Source organism: Gymnogyps californianus, chromosome 3 (genome assembly GCF_018139145.2).
Source record: "Gymnogyps californianus isolate 813 chromosome 3, ASM1813914v2, whole genome shotgun sequence".
NCBI classification, from domain to species: Eukaryota; Metazoa; Chordata; class Aves; order Accipitriformes; family Cathartidae; genus Gymnogyps; species Gymnogyps californianus.
The window spans coordinates 56,176,568-56,194,348 of NC_059473.1; the positions used below are offsets into that span (position 1 = coordinate 56,176,568).

At 43.6% G+C, this 17,781-nt stretch overlaps 1 protein-coding gene across 2 annotated transcripts in view; it reads left to right on the plus strand.

Annotated features, from left to right (window-relative positions):
• The first annotated feature begins 8,221 nt into the window (after positions 1 to 8,221).
• PLEKHG1 (pleckstrin homology and RhoGEF domain containing G1) overlaps positions 8,222 to 17,781 on the plus strand; it is a 139,064-nt gene continuing 129,504 nt past the window's right edge. The window contains exon 1 of one of the 2 annotated variants that reach the window (XM_050893991.1): positions 8,222 to 8,242. The gene's annotated coding sequence lies outside the window, so the exon portion shown is untranslated. Of the gene's footprint in view, positions 8,243 to 9,759; positions 9,865 to 17,781 lie in introns of those variants that run through there. The other variant, XM_050893990.1, reaches the window with a different exon arrangement.

The following is a 17,781-nucleotide window of genomic DNA, read 5'->3' on the forward strand; positions in this document are numbered from 1 at the left end:
TCTCTGTGACTCTCTTGTTTTTATACAAAGAAGCAAATAGTGTCCACATCTATATGTATTGCTTTCCAGTGAATCAGTTTTATGTCATACCAGTCCATAAGATTCAGAAAAGTAATTGTAATATCTCTTGGCCATAACAACACGTTGTATTTAAAACAGACCTTCGCTCTGCAGGTGAAAACCAAACAGGCTTGCCAGCCTTGTTGAGCTTTTTTTCTTTATTATGTCAGCCCTGGGACTCTGTTTTGCCCCTGGCTGTCCCTGCACTTTTGGACTTGCTCCTCTACCAGGATATCTCCTAACCTTATTATCACACACTCTTATTAAGGGGAGCTCTGTGCGGCAGTGTGCAACACTGACGTGGTTGTCTTTTGGGAAGCACAGCTGCAAGGACCTTCCTCCAGGAATGGCAAACCAGATAGTTGTTAGGTATCAAAGCAAATTTAGCCTCCAGGCACAAGCACACTTGCTTTTTTTTCCTAGATAAACTAAGAAGTCTTGTGCAACCTATAGCAGTGTCTTGCAGGTGAAGAGAAATGTGCAGCTGGAAGGGTGTCAGAGCTTTTTCCAGCAGTATTTGCGTCAATAAAACAGCCTGAAACTTTGTTTATAGCCTTGGCAAAGCTATCATAGGCTGAATTCGTCACAGCAGCAAAGCTATCTGCTCACCAGTAGAGGATCTTCACATTACAAACTTTTCCTATAAACCTCAAGAGGTTTAACAGGAATTACTTTATCTACTAGTAAAATCTATAGATTTTTACAGACCCTAGAGCTTGGTTTTACTCTTTCCAACACTTTGCAGAACCAAGGTGAGATCTTCTGGCTCCTACGCCCTTCTCTCTTAGCTTTTTTCCAGTTGCTGCTGCTAACTGTTCAGTCTGCCCAGGCGAGTCTGTGGTCCTTTGCTGGAAGGCAGCAGAAGTCAGTGGGGCTCAGGAATATTGCCCCTTTTCAGTGTCTCTCTCAGTACACTTCCTAGGGTGACTGCCTCTTGTTTAGCCAGTCATGTGGTTATAATCCCATCAAATTATTGAACAAGAATGCAATTCCACGGCATAGTTTACAAATCCATGTAGATTAGTATTTTTGATTTGTTTCAAATTTGTGGACACCTGTAAAGTGATTCTAAATCTAGCAAAGTAAACCTCCTTTTCTCAGTTATCTTTCAAGGTCCCCTAAAAGTAGACCTTAGGTTGAAGACCACTGATCTAGAAAAAAAGACCTCCTTTCCAGTTGAAATTTAAGCTACATTTACTCAAAGATTCAGGACACACTCAACACCACTTAGACTGTAAATTCTGTGGTGTAGGGATCACCTTTTCATCTTCTACAAGTGCTGCATTCAGTGCATTGGTCACTGTGCCTTGTGAGCGTTATTGCAGTATAAATAATAAATGGCACTGTTATCTGAGGGCCTTCAAAAATATCACTCTGTAAGTAAGTTTGTGATCACTGGATCTGGAATATTTGGAAATTATTACTATTAGTTGCCCAGAGCCAGGATGTGCTTCATGATGGTTGGTAGACTAGAGGTATTAGGTAAACATTGTCATAGCTGGCTGAATTTGTGTGGTTGCACCCTAACTTGTATAGCTTTCATGAGAGGAGATGCCAAGGCTGAAAGAAAACATGGGAGTTTCATGGAGCACAATTACAATTGTTTATTCAATCATTAGCCGGTCCTGAAATGACTCACAACACAGCTGCTTAGATTTACAGGCAGTTAACAGATGTAAGTGTTTGTTGGCTTTTTTGTTCGATCAAAGTGATGTAGTGGGACACTGTCCTGGGCCAGATGTATCATAAAATTGAAGGCTTGAGGAAATGGAACAGACCTTTGTCTCTTTCTTGCATCAGTTCCTTTGTGTGTGGCTAGGAAAAAGATATTCTGAAGGTAATTTCATCTGCTGTATCTTGAGATAGCACAGTAATCTAGTAACAGTATTCAGTGAAAGTTGGGCATCGCTGTCTCTGGGCCACTCTGAAAACTCTGGGAGTCTCTGATCTGCTATTTCTAAAGACTCCAATTTTTGATGTGACTTTATTTGGTAACTCTTGCATCTGCAATAATAAAACAGTGTGCTGGCTGCTTGACTGGTGGCATTCTTCTTTCAAAACATTGAAAATTGATACTTAGTTATGCCTCAGAATTATCGGGAACTTTTTCTGTTATGTTAACATTCAAATTTGATACTTTTTTATATAGATAATTGCTTTGTGACCAGAGATAGAATAACCCATATAGGCCATGTCATATAAACAAGTATTTACAAGATGCTGTAATACATTGCCTTTTCTAAATGATGTTGTTACTGGTTTTAATTTTGGGTTGTTCCCCTGTACCAGCCTTCTATGCTAACCTTCTACATTAAATAAAAGTAATTAACATCACATATCATAACAAACCACTGACCATAACACTTTAGGGGTTTTTGTTGTTTTGATTTTTCACTTTCTTCTTCTATGTTTCTTCCTTATTTGATTATTTCACTGAGGTCTTTTTTCTGCACTCAACCCCCCTTGTCTGAGGTTGAGGTACTGCTTTTTTTCTCCCTTCTGTTTAAAGTACATTGCATTTATACTTTGTTATATGCAACTATTAAAGATTCGAAAGCATCTATCCGTACTGTAGGTAGCAAGATCTGTAAAAACTATAAGAGATTCTCCATCTTTTTGTCAATGACAGATCTTCATTTTAGGGCTTACCTCCTTCTTCTGGTTAGGTACTGACTGAGGTCAACAGAAGTTCCCATTTGGGGGTTAACAGCCTTGATTGTTACAACTCCTGATAAAGCTTTGGGACTTCCTTTTCCACTGCCTTGTCTGCACCCATGTAGATATGTGCAGAATGAAACCAGAGCGGGTTTGTTAAATCTTTGTTCTGGCTCGATAGCATCTGATATATCACCTTCCCCTGACCAGTCTGCAGTGGCTGAGCTTGAGTTGTTCAGTGTAATTTAAACTTGCCTGAGGGCTGTGATGAATTATACCTGCTGCCCGTGACCTGGTTGGCTTTTGCCACTCCTAGAATTTACTGAGAGATAAGAAAGTCTTTCCTCCAGGTAGCTTTTTGCTGTGCTAGTAGCTTAGGACAGCACAGGATGCAGCTTTGATGAGGATTGGGATGGCTGAATGGTGGCACAGCAGTTACCTGATAGCTGATTGGGAATGTGTGCTGCATTGGACAGTGATACAGCAAAGGAGATTACAGTCCTTTTAGCTCCCTCTTGCAAACCTGCCCCTCGGGATCCTCTCCCATCCATGCCCAGAGAACTGCCCTTGCAAACTGCCTGCTCTGGGGTTGTCAATCTCTGATAGCAGCAAACCAGACTGGGAGAATTCCCAAGGGAGAATCTCAGGCCAGTTGTGCTTGAGAGAAATACTGCAGGGACTGGTTGGTGATCTCGGAGCAGTTAGCCAGGGGCTGAATTTAGTTTATTGCCTAAAAAAAAGTATGGGTATTACTCACTACTCAGATGGTAGTTTAAAACAATTAGTCTAATTATCATGGAGCATTGTGCTTTAAAAGGCACAGCTGAAAGTAGAGAACCGCAAGATTTTCATGGAAGTAGTAAAAGTTCTTTTAATAACCTAGACGAGCCAGAAGAAACCAGTGGTTATATGTTTGAGGGAGTTTCCTTTAAGTTGAAGTGGATTCCTGTAATCAGATGAGCTCATCTGCCATCTGAGCAACCTGTGTTAGCAGTGTTGAAAAGCAACTCTTGGTTGCTGCTTAAAGCAACTCTAATGTACTCTGTTGTGCTCTTACGACCTCAGATTTGACCATGCTTTTTTATGCATGTGGACTCACCACAAAGCATGCAGCAAGAAAAAACCCTTTTAAAGGGAATGATCTTACAGCCCCTAAATCAAACACATAAACCAAAGGCCTCCTTGTGAACGTGTCTTAATACTCTTTTTCTGAATAATCAATTTAAGCTAAAAAGAGGCAGCTGAGTTTTGAGAAACAAGCACCTCCTGCATGCCCAGTAAGCCTGTCTGCTGTGTGAGCAACTGAACAGAGAGGAAGGAACAGTTGGGATCCTGCTCCAGCTTTATTTTGAGTGCTTTTCAATGTCCTATCAAGAGAAAGGGGGTAAGCATTCTGCATCCTGGAGGGGTTGCAATGGTTCATCCTTACCTGGTGGTTTTAATACGAGGTGTATGGAACTAGTGGTGACTTTCTTCCAGAGTGGGGTGACTGAAGGCTGTCCTTGTCCACAAGGTTGAAATTAACTGCTCAGTTCTAGCCTTATAACCTAAAATACTCCAAAGAAAATTTCATTGGGAAGAAGATAAGCCCTTGTAAGACTGAAACATGTCTTTTCGTTGCAAGGGTGTAGATGCAAATGTTTTCAGGAATAAGCCAGCAGAAAAACTTTCTGGAGGAGAACGGGAGGGAAATGTAGAAGTCTGTTATCTACCACAACGTGTAAGAAAGCATAATGAAATGGAGGTTGTGCTTCAGGACAAGACTTGTGAGGAATTTGGGACCTGAGCTGACAACATAATTGTGCTAGCTTTTGAATTTACCAGAAGTCTATTTTGTGAAAACTGCAGCTGGTCTGTGTGCTTTTTTTTATGAAATACAGTTGCATTTGGGGGGAGGATCCAAGCAGTGCTGCTACGTGGAAAAGCAAGTGATCTCAAAGATGTTTACTTCTGCATGGAAACATTCCCAGACAAAGAAGGAATCAAACCCTCTCCCTAAAAAGATTAAGTTCAGTCAATTCCTTCTGTACAATATCTTGTTCTTTTCTTATGTTGACAGTCTTCATACTTGTAACCACTAAACTTCATCATCTTGCTCTCATTCTTTATGAGCCCTATTTGTTTCCCAAGGCGAGTGGCATGCAAAGTCATCTTGTATTTAAAGTACTTAAACTTTGTAGTAAGATTGGGAGTAAGACATTTTGAACTTTGTAGTCTGTGGTTAAAAGTTTTAGCAGCTGTTGCTGTAAAGACTTGAATATGCTTCCAATTTTTTTCACACAGGTATCTCATGAACTTGGAGGTAGTTGACTACCTACAGGACCCAGGCGTAAAGTAGGTATGATAGTATTTTATTTGATACTAATAATTTTACTGGAACATATAATTACTGGAATGGTTGTGTTCTCCTTGGCATTAGTATACATGAAAGAGTATGTTCTATTAAATAGGGGCATAGCTCTAAAAAAACCCACACTTAATAATGTTGCTTTGCAAAGCAAATGAGTGTACTTGTGCCTGCCAATTAAATTGTATCATGGGTGGAATAATTAATTTGGACACTAGGCAAGGAGCACATTGCAGATTTTTTTTTTTTTTTTAATTTAGGTTGACTGGGGAGTGCCCAGGTTAAGATTACATCCATTTTCCCTGCCTTACACCCTTGTGCATGGCATGGATGCAGCTGCTTGCTTCTACAGATCCCCCCCGTCCCCCCCCAAACAATCGAATCTGGGATGTGTCTTTTTGTCTTTTAAGTGTGTGTGTGGGGTGTCTTTACAAGTAGCAGTTTTCTGCTATTGTAGGGACAGATTTTTTTTCTCCAGATTCTAACTCAGAACAGATAAACTTGTGCTTCTCTTCAAATGAATGCTGAAATGAACGAGCAGCGTTCCTCAGGGGTCCGTATTGTGACCAGCACTGTTTAACATCTTTGTTGGCGACATGGACAGTGGGGTTGAGTGCCCTCAGCAAGTTTGCTGATGACACCAAGCTGTGTGATGCGGTCAACACGCTGGAGGGAAGGGATGCCATCCAGAGGGACCTTGACAGGCTTGAGAGGTGGGCCTGTGCGAACCTCATGAAGTTCAACAAGGCCAAGTGAAAGGTCCTGCATATGGGTCAGAGCAATGCCAAGCACAAATACAGACTGGGTGATGAGTGGATTGAAAGCAGCCCTGTGGAGAAGGACTTGGGGGTGTTAGTTGACAAGAAGCTCAAATGTGACCCAGCAATGTGCACTTGCAGCCCAGAAAGCCAACCGTATCCTGGGCTGCATCAAAAGAAGCGTGACCAGCAGGTCGAGGGAGGTGATTCTCCCCCTCTACTTTGCTCTCATGAGACCCCACCTGGAGCACTGTATTCAGCTCTGGGGCCCCTGACATAAGAAGGACATGGACCTGTTGGAGCGAGTCCAGAGGAGGGTCATGAAGATGATCAGAGCACTGGAGCACCTCCCCTATGAAGACAGGCTGAGAGAGTTGGGGTGGTTCAGCCTGGAGAAGAGAAGGCTCCAGGGAGACCTTATAGCAGCCTTCCAGTACCTAAAGGAGGCCTACAAGAAAGCTGGAGAGGGACTTTTTACAAGGGTGTGTAGGGATAGGACAAGGGTAGCTTGTCCTGAACTTTAAACTTCAGCTTTAAACTGAAAGAGGGTAGATTTAGATTAGATATGAGGAAGAAATTCTTTACTGTGAGGGTGGTGAGGCACTGGAACAGGTTGCCTAGAGAAGTTGTGGATGCCCCATCCCTGGAAGGGTTCAAGGCCAGGTTGGATGGGCTTTGAGCAACCTTGTCTAGTGGAAGGTGTCCCTGCCCATGGCAGGGGGGTTGGAACTAGATGATCTTTAAGGTCCCTTCCAACCGAAACCATTCTACGATTCTATGAAATTCATCATCAGCCAGCAAAACTGAAATGACACAGATTTCTGTGCATTTAAAAGCATTGCTTACTGTTTTGCTGAGTCATAGCCAAAATGAGAAAAACATTAACATGATGACTAGTGCTGTTCAGTCCTGGTGATGTAAAGAAATGCTATGATGTTTGAGATCATGTATATGTACAAACCTACTGGTAGACTAGTTGATATAAGCAGACTTCTTAGAAGAAAGGAAAATCCCAAAGGGGAAAATAATGTTAGGTTACAGATCCCCAACCGTAGTATGCGAACCACTTTCAAGTGATACATAAAGGCAAGTCCTGACCACCGGTGTGGAAGATACCAACTCATCAGTGGTGCAACTTCCTGACTGCAGGGGCAGCAGGAGGGACAGAGGTGAAGAGCTGATGGATGGAGCTGGATCCCGCCTTATGTGTGAGGGGAAGGCAGAGGTCCTCTGCGTGAAGGTATGAGAGACGATGTGAGAGCAAGTAGAAAAAGATGGAGGTGGGGGGAGTGGAGGCTTGTCTCTTGCCTGTGCACAGGAGCGCTGCTGAGGGTGACTGAGCAAGCTGTTTGGGAACCCCCACAACACGCGGTGCTCTCACTTGTGCCACAGGCCTTCTGGTGCACAGGCAATACCCCGGCGAAAGGTTCGCCTGCCTGCAGTCTCCTTGTCAATCATGCCCGTTTACCAATAGTCACCTGGATTACCTTCAGAGATAAGAGTTCCCATGGTTTGTCCATGTATCTAGTTCCTCCAAAAATGGGTGGTTCTTCAGATGCCCTGTTTTGTATTACAGTGTTGTAAAGCTTTACCTTTAAACCTCTATCATTCTTTCTGCAACAATGATCGTATCAGTCAGTCAACATAAAACTGGAGGTATTTGGCTAGTCCACTGGAATGCTATTTTTAGCACAAGCAAACAGAAACCAGACTGGCTCATGATCAGCCCTTTGGGGAAAGGGAGGTAGAAGGATGAAGAGAGAGGAAGAGACTTCTCCTCTTGAAGATTTTTCCTGTTAGTCACAGCACTGAGGAGAAACAAACTCCATATGGAACAGATCATGTAAGGCCTTTAAAACATATTTGCAGAGACTGTACAGTTTCTTAAAGGAACTTGGAATACTCTGTGGTTTGGGGGTTTTGTTCTTATATTTCCCATTTGGGGATGTGCGTGCATTTTCATTTGTTTTAATTTGGCCCAAGTTAAATGCAAAACCAGTAGTTTGTTTTATTATCGTCTTTGAAAGATTTATTCATAAAGGGAAAACATTCCCTGATTCCCCCAATGGGAAAGAGTTACAAATGCTTCTCTCAGTAGTTTCATTAGAGAGGTTTTTGCTGCCCTTTTTTTTTTTTTTTTTTTAATTGGCATGCAAACGAAGGCCAAATTTTTGTTCCCAGCACAAGGTCAAAGTGTAGTGTCCTGAGGCAAGGATGCATGCTCAGTCGGATGCTGAATTCAGACATGGAGTAGCCATGCAGTGCAGGAGGTCATGACTAGTGGGCTGGGTTTAGTGAAGCTACTAGTCACAGCTGAAATTACTTGCCCTTTCCCCGTTTGCCCCATCAAGTGAGTTTGTGGAGCACCATTCCAGAACACTAACCGTGGAGTCCAGCCTTCGTGATCTGCCTTTCCTGCCTGGTAAGACAGTGATGGTTCACAAGGAAGGGGGGGTGGAGCGGGACTTACCCTTGGTGATAACTATGCTCTAATTCTGCAATGTGAGGAGATGTTATGTGTGAGAATGGCTGTCATTAAAACACTTGAGGTTTTTTTTTCTTTAGTTGAGAAGCTAATATAGGCTTACTTATTAAGTGCAAACTGTCAGTTTGAAACGTGGCCAAAATCAATTCATAAATGTGTTAATCTTTTAAAATTCAGCACTGGTCTGAAGCATATTCAATGTGCGTGTTGGGAAAGAGCTCTGGGCTTTTGAATTAATGATACAGACACAGACCCTGCCACAGCTGTGCTTTTTTTTTTTTTTTTTTAAAAAAGGATTCCAGTGAGAACTGGTAAGATGAGGGCAAACACTGAAACTTCCTGCTTTTCTGAATTACTGCTGTAATTACTTGTTTTGACATCTTAAAACTATGAGCTATTCTAACCTCCCAAATTTCCTTATATTCTACGTGCTCTACGTTAGCATGAGTAGAGGGAGAAACTATGTTATTGAACAAAAGCAATAGAGCTTTACTGAATGTGAAGTATGGAACAAGGTTTTACAGGAAACCAAGGATTTTGTTAGAGCTCAGAATAAGGACCACTGAACATGTACGAAGAATTCAGGCTTTATTTAAGCAGTTTCTCTCTTCGTGCGTGTCTTCTTACACAACATTAAAAAAAAAAATAAATTAAAAAGTAACTTTAAACTCACCTTTTCAAAGAAGATGGCCAGGCAGACTGCCAGGAGGCAGGTGTAGTCTCTAAAACCTCTTTGAATTTGCTTTTTACGGACTGTATTTCAGGGTGGACCTGCCCCCTTCGCATTTTGGCAATTCGTACTAATTTACAGAAGCTCTCACCATTTAATACCGATGTTGTGCGTTAGATCATTGAATTTAAAACCTGTGGTGGCGGAGAGGAGCCGGTGGAGAGCTCGGCGAGGCGGGGATGGGGCTCCCAGCCGGGCGGAGAGGCGGTGCCCTGACAGCAGAGGGAGGGCAGGAAAGCCGAGTGCTCGCTCCCTGCGTGAAAACGGTAGCTGATTTTCTTTTTCTTTTTTTTTCCCTTTTCCTTTTCCTCCCTTCTTCTTGCCGGGGCTGTAATCCGACTGCTCGCTTTGGCTCGGCTCCAGAGACAAGTCCGAGTGGTTAATCTCTCTTCCCTCCTTTCCCAGCCTCAGGGGGAGGAGGAGAAGAAGAAGGGGAGCGGAGCGGAGTCAGCTGCAGCCCGGGGCCGGGCCGGGCCGGGCCTCCCTGGGGAGGGGCTGAGGCTGAGGCAGCGGCTCGGCTGCGGGAGCTGCATGGAGGAGGGGAGTTTCACAGACTCCCCTGCCCGGACGCGAGGAGGAGGAGGAGGAAGTTTGGAGATTGAGCCGCTGCCCGGAGCCCGAGCGCACGGAGGGAGCCGGGGCGCGGCCACGGGCGCTGCGAGGGGAGACACCCGGCGCTGCCGCTGAATGAGTTACGGCGGGGGGGGGGATAACCTCCCGCACTCCCCGGCCCGCGCCCCTGTGCCTGGATTTTAAACGGGAGGAGGCGAGCGGGTGTGCGAGGGCAGCAGAGGACTGCGAGAGGCTCCTGCTGCTGCCGCCACCGCCGGTGAGCGCGGGGGCTTTGTTCGCGCGGGGCGCGCCGGGGAGGGGGCGGCGGCGGCCGCTGCCGGCTCGGGCCGGGGCGGGGGGACGCGGCCCGGGGTGGTCGGTGAGGCACCCGGTGCCCTGCAACCCCCTGAAACCACCCGGGCGGGACGGGGGGCGGCGCGGCGGCCCCAGCTCCCGGCCCCTGGGGGTCTGCCGGGGAGCGGGCGTTTTGCGTCCGCAGCCTGTGTGCGAGCCCCGCCGCCCCCCGCTCCTCTCCCCGCCTCTGGCAGCCGGCGGTGGCAGGCACCGTGCGCCGGGCTTTCATCGGGGCTCCGGCAGCGACCGGCTGCTGTTTGCTTTGCCCACCGGAGTGCTTTGTGTTTGGCCGCTCCGGCGGAGCAAAGGGGCAGCCTGCGCACGCCTGGCCTGCACCGTGCTTGCTGCACGCCGGGCTTAGCCGAGGTCTGAAGATTCCATCGAGTCTTTTTGGGGAGGGAGGAGATGTTTCTTTTAACGTATGATAAAATTGCACGGCGTTTCAGGTTTTGTGCAGATACTTTAGCGAACCCGTGTCTTCCGGAAAACTCTGTTCCAAAAAAACCCTCATTTTTTGGTGTTTTAAAGTAACTCTAATTGGACTGTGAGAAATGTGGCCTAAAGAGGGTTAAAAATATGATTGATGATATCGTTAAGTAGCAGGAACGTTTATTCTGGGGAGGGAAGAAGAGGGAGAGGCAATCGGGACAGGGCAGTGTCCTGCCGTCCCGTGGGGCCTTGGATGGGTTTCCCCATCTCGTGCTCTTGCCTCTTCCCCACTTGGCGGGTTGTGTGTCCCAGTCCTCGTCCCTCTTGTTGAAGGAGAAGCCCTTCAGAGCTCATCCTTCGGTTAGCGTTGACAAACCTGAGGCACTCGTTTCCTTCTTTCTTCACAAGCCACAGCGCTCCAAGTACGAGGGAAAAGGACCTGAAACAAACTTAGCTGTACATTCAGCTGGCTTCCAATACAGTCTCTCTTTAGTTGGCTTTTTTCCCCCTTTAATTATTAATTGGCAGGCTCAGAAACAGCTGTGGCCTTGCTTTTTTCTTTTAATGTTTGCTGGTACTTCAGCAATTTAATAATGCTGCCTAGAGAACCTGATGACTTATAGGTGTTTTGAAAGCTGTGTAATAAGAGCCTACTAATAGTCTTCTTTTGCTACTGTTTCATTCTTGGAGGGAACAATCTTTGCTGCTGGAGAGTTGTGGTTCAAATTTCCACAAGCGTTTGTTGCCTGTGCCTCTAGCTAAATTTATAAAGGAATCCTGTTAGCTTGTACGAAGCTAAATCTGGCTGTAGCAACTCCTGGCTGTGCAATTCACTGTGGTTGGCAAGGCACAATATATAGCTTCCTTGAGATTTATTTTTAAATTTTTTTTTTTTGCGTGTGTGTGTGGCACGTAGTTGTCATAATTTTGGAAACTCTTTACCAATGTGTGTGTGGGTGCTTTGAGATGAAAACATAAGAGTTATGCTAAGGTTAGAAAATGTATTAATAGGGCGCTTGTCTTGAAAATATGAGATGGCAGTTTGAGATCGGCCTCTTAATGAATATTGGTATTGTTCTCAGGTCTGTGCAGATGCTTAGCTATTAAACTTTGAGTCTCTACTTCTGCTCTGTGTTCTCAGTTGGCAAACTAGAGATGATGCAAAGCACTGCAATAAAAGGTTAAGTTTTAAATGTGTTCCTTTGTGGGAATGCTGGCTTTTTCTCACAGGCCTAGAGAGCCCGAGGTAAACAACGTTTATCTGTGGCTGTACGACTGAGTGCATCCCTGCAAAGGCATATTATGATTCCAACGCTAGGTGTTAATGTGTCATTTTTCTTGTGGTTTTACTTACAATTTTCAAAAAAAGAAAAAGAAGAAAAAATAGATGTGTAGTCAGATTGGTTTGTAATTTATAGTCTTACTTGATAACATCTTGCAAAGACAGTATTGAGTTGATTTTTAAGTGAGGGTAGATGTTAAGAATGCGCAGCTTTGGAAATCTTCAAGTAGTGAACTTAGTTTGTTGGCAGCTCTCGTGATTTCAGGACATCTGCTAATGTGTTCTCCTTCTTCCTTGGGCAGGATGTGAGAATACAAGTTAACTGTCCAAAGGCATACTTTGGGCCTAAACTGGTTGATTGCGAGGCCTTGGTATAAACTGCCCAGTAGAAAAGGTTTGGAGCTAACCAACTGAGCTCTTGGAACCTTCCTGTGTGGTTTGGTTGGTTTTTTTTTTTTGTTTGTGTTTTTTTTTGTGGGGTTTTTTGTTTGTTTTTGGTTTTTTTTTGTTTGGTTGGGTTTTTTTTGTTTTTTATGGTGGGTTTTTTTATGGGATTGTGGGGTTTTTTTGTTGTTGTTTCTGGTTTGGTTTTTTTTTTTTATTTTAAACCTTTGTTGTGACCTAAAAGGTTAAAGCTAGAAGGGAAGTGAAAATATCTGCTTACTTGTTTAATAAGTAATTTAGGCAAATCATGAGTTTGTGGTACTTTTTGCTACTGTTATCTGTATAGGTTGGTATGGTTGAACCTTTCACTGATGCCATTTTTCATGTGGCATTGGTATTAGTATTTTTGCTAAGTCATTTGGAGCAGTGTGCATGTTTGAAAGCTTCCTCATGCATTTGTTTGGATTGCCATATACCTGTCGTCCTCCGCCTTTCCTATGCTTGTGATTTCTTGGCTCCAATTCAGGAAAGGCTTTTTCAGCCCTGCTAACTAGATAGGGTTATAGCAACTGATGAAGGCACATACCTGAAGTAGTGCTTTATTATCTTTGAATGCAAACTCTGCAGTGCAAAGCTGATCTGTTTTCTGTAACCATATAACACTAACAGAACTGTAATTGTGATCGCGGCTTCTGTCATTTTACCTTACTGAAAAGATTATTGGTAACAGGGGTAGCCGAAGCTCTGTGATAGCATCACCCATACAACTTGTAGGCTCTGGTGAGTACTTTTGAGGTCAACCCAAAGACAGGGCTAACAAGAACATGGTTACAAAATCTGCTGTTAGTAATTTTGAAGAATACTTCCACAGATTAGCCTGAGATACCGCTATTAAAAAAAAGTTTTTGTACAGAGGTATCATCTCTAAAATTTAAGTGTGCCCTTTGTATTTAAAAAAGACCAACCCCAAACCAAAACAATTCCTAGGGAAGGATACTACAAAATACGTGAACTTGGAATGGACAGTTTTTTTGGTTTTATCTCTTAATTTTTTTTAAAGAAGCCCCAAATAACAATCTTAACAGGTATTTAGCACACTTATTAAAGTATGCCAAAGACTCATTCAACTGCTGATTTTTATTTATTTATTTGTTTGTTTCCCTCATGCTCGGTTGCCACTCAAGCAGTTGCTGGGCACCAAGTCTCTCCCCAGCCAAGCCAGAGCTGCACTTCTTGGTCTTTGGAGCATGGGGTCGTGAAGAGGAGAGGTGCCACGTTGCTGGCTGCCAGCTGGAGGTGACGCTCAGCATGGCCCTGTCATGTACCCCAAGTCCATAGGGTCAGATGGGCTGGGTCAGGAAATAATTGAAACATCCAATCTGATGATAAAGGGAGCCGTTTGCAGGACTCTGATCAGAAGCGTTTCTCAGATTAGACATCTATAAAGCTGTGGCAGTTATAGGTTAGTACAAAGGAATTAATTGATGTGCATTCCCTTTTGTATCCAGTCATGTTGAGAAGGATGATTGCTGTGTTAAAGAAACACATTTTATTGACACGTTAAATTATTATAGCTTTAAGTTACTTTGCCATAAATTTCTTAGAGGCCAAGTGCAGTGCACAGATATTTAGCTAGAATATACAATAGAAGATAGAATATTGGCATATGAAAAAATGCAAGTTAGTAATTTAATGTCTGCTGAAGACATTTGGAGTAGTTGTCATTATATATGGCAGTCCTCTTATGATGACCTGGAATTTTGCTTGTGGGGACAATGAAGATGTCTTACCACTACTTACTCTAAACAGCATTTTGCTTTTGTAGTGTTAAGGTGTGTGTGTGGGGGGGATTATTGCAGCCCTCAGCAAAGTCTGGAGTGGCAGGAAGACTTGCAGAGGTGTTGCTGAATGGTTACTTTTGAGAACCTGCATACTGTGGTTACACAGAAAGGGTTTTAGTTTGTAGGACTGGCAATGAGAAAAAAAGTGGAAGAAAGCATTACTCTTGTAAACTGAGAATGCAGAGGACATGGAACCTATATTTTTTTCCCTTCCCTTTTTTAAAGGTGCTTTTCAAAGCATTTCTAATAGTGGCTCATTTAATAGTTGATTAAGCCTCATTCTGGGAGACTAACCAAAACCACCTGAAGAGTTGTGCTGCATTGCTAATCCCAAACAGTGTCCTCCCCACCTGAATCATGGCTCAGACTTCCCAAATTTGTGTGTTTGGTTTATTAACCATTAATCTTGTAGTATTTTTCAGTTCCTTGCAGTTTTTAAGCCTATTGAAGTCATATTTTCCAGTTCTTTTGTTTTAACTATAATGCACAGAAACTTCTTTTTTGAAAGAAGAGCTGAGATTCCCATGAGATGTCATGGCTCCAAGACTTGGGGCTTTAGAAAAACATCACACATCAGAGTGAGTGGGGGGAACAGGAGCAGAGCGAATGAAGAGGTAAAGTCAGGCTTAGGCACATCACCAGTGCAGTGGCAACAGTTACGATTGGAAGTACAGGAGCCTTTTATATACGTGGTTAAGAACACAAGAGATGAAAGTGAACTGATTAAATAATAACGTAAGTATCAGCAAAGCCTGTTTGTGTTAATTCAATTTCCAAAGGAGTGTGTGCGTGACAAACTATCTCATAGTGTTAAAAGTTTCTCCAGTTGCTTTAAGGATATAAATAATTTTTTTAGTTGTGGTTGTTGTATCAAATAGGTCTGTCTAGTCTGATTCACCAAAAGTTGAGTTTGTATGAACTTGGCCTAAAATAGGTTTAACTGCAAATTTGATTACAAGTGCAGGAAAAGAAAGGGGCCTAGTCAGGGTGGACTGGGGAAGGAAATGGAGGGAAAAGCTACTGATACTTATCGAGGAGGCCTGAAAGAAGCAGCTGTCCAAGCAATGTTACAAACTGCTTAAAACCACTGTCAGCTGCTGACCGGGGCACCTTCTGAAGGACCTGAGTATGGGAGTGGTCACTGCCTGTGTTCTTGCTCATCATGATGCAGAGCGTTGCTGTGAAAATACAAAGCAAGGTGTCAGTTTAAAAATTTATCTAGAAGAGGGACTTGACGCATTTGACTTGTTTTCTTTCTTTCTTCCTTCCTTCCTTGGCATGAGCTCCACTAGTCCTGCTTCCTAGTCCTCTATGGGACCATGGGTGGTTATGCTAGTGGAGGTTGCATGTATGTTTTATAAGTGTGGTGAACAGGTATAGCTTGGGCTGGCAGCTGTTTCCCATGCAAACTTGTGACTGAAGCACTGCTAATTATCTTTGAATCCTGTAAGTCTTGCTTGCCTGCTCTGTTATTGAGTTTCAGACTGCAAGTGGTGCCAAGCCTCTTCCCATAAGCATGCGTTCTGTAGAAACTTGCATGTGAGCCCTGCCCAGATGTTTTAAAACCTAACTTAATGAATGTTAATATTGAAATATTTGAACATTCATATCCATTCAGACATTTCAGGATCGCGCCCCAGGCATTAGTATCATGCAGCTAATGTTTTCTGCTGATAGGATGCATGCATTCTCTCACTGGAAGTACTGAGCAGAGGTAAAAAGGGTGTCACGGGAACAGTGATTGAATCACCTGCTCAGTTGCTTACTCAGAGCTGTTGTAGATAAAACCTTAATACCTAGCTCAGGAAAGAGAATGCTGTTTGGATTGCCCTAAGGAGCACTGTCAGGGACAGCTTAACAGCCAGCTTCCTTTCCCAGTCACAGTTGACATCTTTCAGCATTGTCATCCGGGTGTGGGCTTCAAGGTCAGCTTCTGCCTTTAATCAGCCCGCGTGAGTAGTCTCTATCTCCTAGATTTTAGTGCATAGGCTTAGAGCTTGTACTTTCTCCCATGCTTCCGCTTGTATTAGGTGGAGTTACCTGTAAACACAGGCAAGTTTTCCTTGCTAACCTCTTGTAAACTCTTCTTTGTTAAAGTATTTACCAATGTTTACCCCTCTGCGTGTCCCCTCAGGTTAGATACAGTGTCTGCTGCAGCTTTGTTGTGATTTTTACATACTAGTATCAACTTGCTGTTTTTCTTTTTTCTCTTTTTCTTTTTTTTTTTTATATTTGTGTTGCCTATCCCAGTGAGTCCAGGTTCATAGTTGAGGTCCCAATGCATTTCAGAAATATGGTGGCAGAACTACTTGCTTTCTGCTGCTGCCACTGATCTGTGGTACTTCAAGCTAAAGTAACATCATGCTTTGTGTCCTTGATACCTGATATGAAGGAAAAATTATAGTTCCTTCTTTGTAAAGAATTTTGAAAATAGATGGGTGAAATGAAGAACTACTTATTGTGCAAGTCTGTAATCTTCTTTATCACTTCAGTATGTACAAAACTTTCCACTTGCTGTTTAAACTGCAACCAAGTTAATATCAGCAGAAATATCATTTTAGTGTGCAAGCAGGTTTGGTGCTGCCGAGATTAGCATGCTTCACACTCAAGTGTTTGTGAAACTTTGTCACTGTTTACTTTCCGATTCCTTCTCATTATCCTGATAACATACCTCGTGTGGTTGCTCAGAGAGCTGTCATACCTTAGTGTCTGAGTGATGTCATCGTAGACTTCAGCCCGTTGCAGAAACACTAATTTCTCCAAGGAATCAGCAGTCTTAGCCTATTTGAATGGTAGACAAAGATGTATTTAACAATGAATCATTACTGAATTTGGAGAGACAGCTTGCCTTCCCTCATACACTGCCAGCATACGAAGTTTGTAATCTCTCCGTCAGTCTTCTCTGATAATTGTCAGTCTCTCTCATGTTAGATGAGTCTGAAGTCACAAATGTCTGATTTGATCTATCTTGGTCCTTTTGTGCGCCTGCTGCCTTGAGGAGGTTGCTGTCTCTGTCCTGCAGGCAGACAGGCCCACTTGCCACGCTCCTCACTGGATGTAGCCTTTTACAATCCTTGCCTTATCAGGTTGGTTATGCTGTGAATTCTCTTCTGTCTTGTGGTAGGAGGGGGTATAGTCTCCAGTATCTCCTTCTCCTGGGCTTGAACTCATTTAACCTTGTGCGTTTTTCCCAGATTTCCAGGGAAAAGCCATTAACTTACTTGGTGCTGCAAGTAGATGTTCAGAAGGTATCAGGCACAGTGTAGGCTTTTGGTAATCTGCTATAGAATTTTGTGATCTGTTATTAAGTGAAAGATAGTAAGTAATTCCTGCGGGCATCAATAACCATTTAATCTCCAAGGTTTCTTTCTGATTTATAGGGCAGTATCTTGGCATGCTTCTGTTCCTCCATTGCTTTAGATGACAGTGTTCCTAAACTGGTATCAGAGATGTCTGTATGCTAGGAGAGTCAGTGCTAGGCAAATTTTTCAGTTGAAAAGGACCAGGCTTTCTGCAGAGCTTCCCCTCAGGAATCACTTTCCTCTTTCATAAACTCTGCCAGCAGGGAAATGCAGAATAGAGCATCAAGAAAACCCCATCTTTCTTTCTGTGTGAGGGACAGAGTGGTTTGCCAAGGCATGAGCCGTGCTAAGCGGAGTTTAGAGCTGATCTCCTGCATGGTGACTCAGCCTGGTGATCTTCATTACTGCAGGTTGCACTTTGCCACTTTATCTGCAGCGTCACTCTCTTCCGGTAGCGTGGCCTGTTACCAACACGGATGTGCTTCCTTGGTCATGGCTGTACATGCCCACAACGTCTCTCAAGTTCTTCGGTCTCACAGCTGAGCCATCCTGCTGCTCCCATGCACAGCGCAGATCCAAAAGAAACCACATTGAAGAGGTTC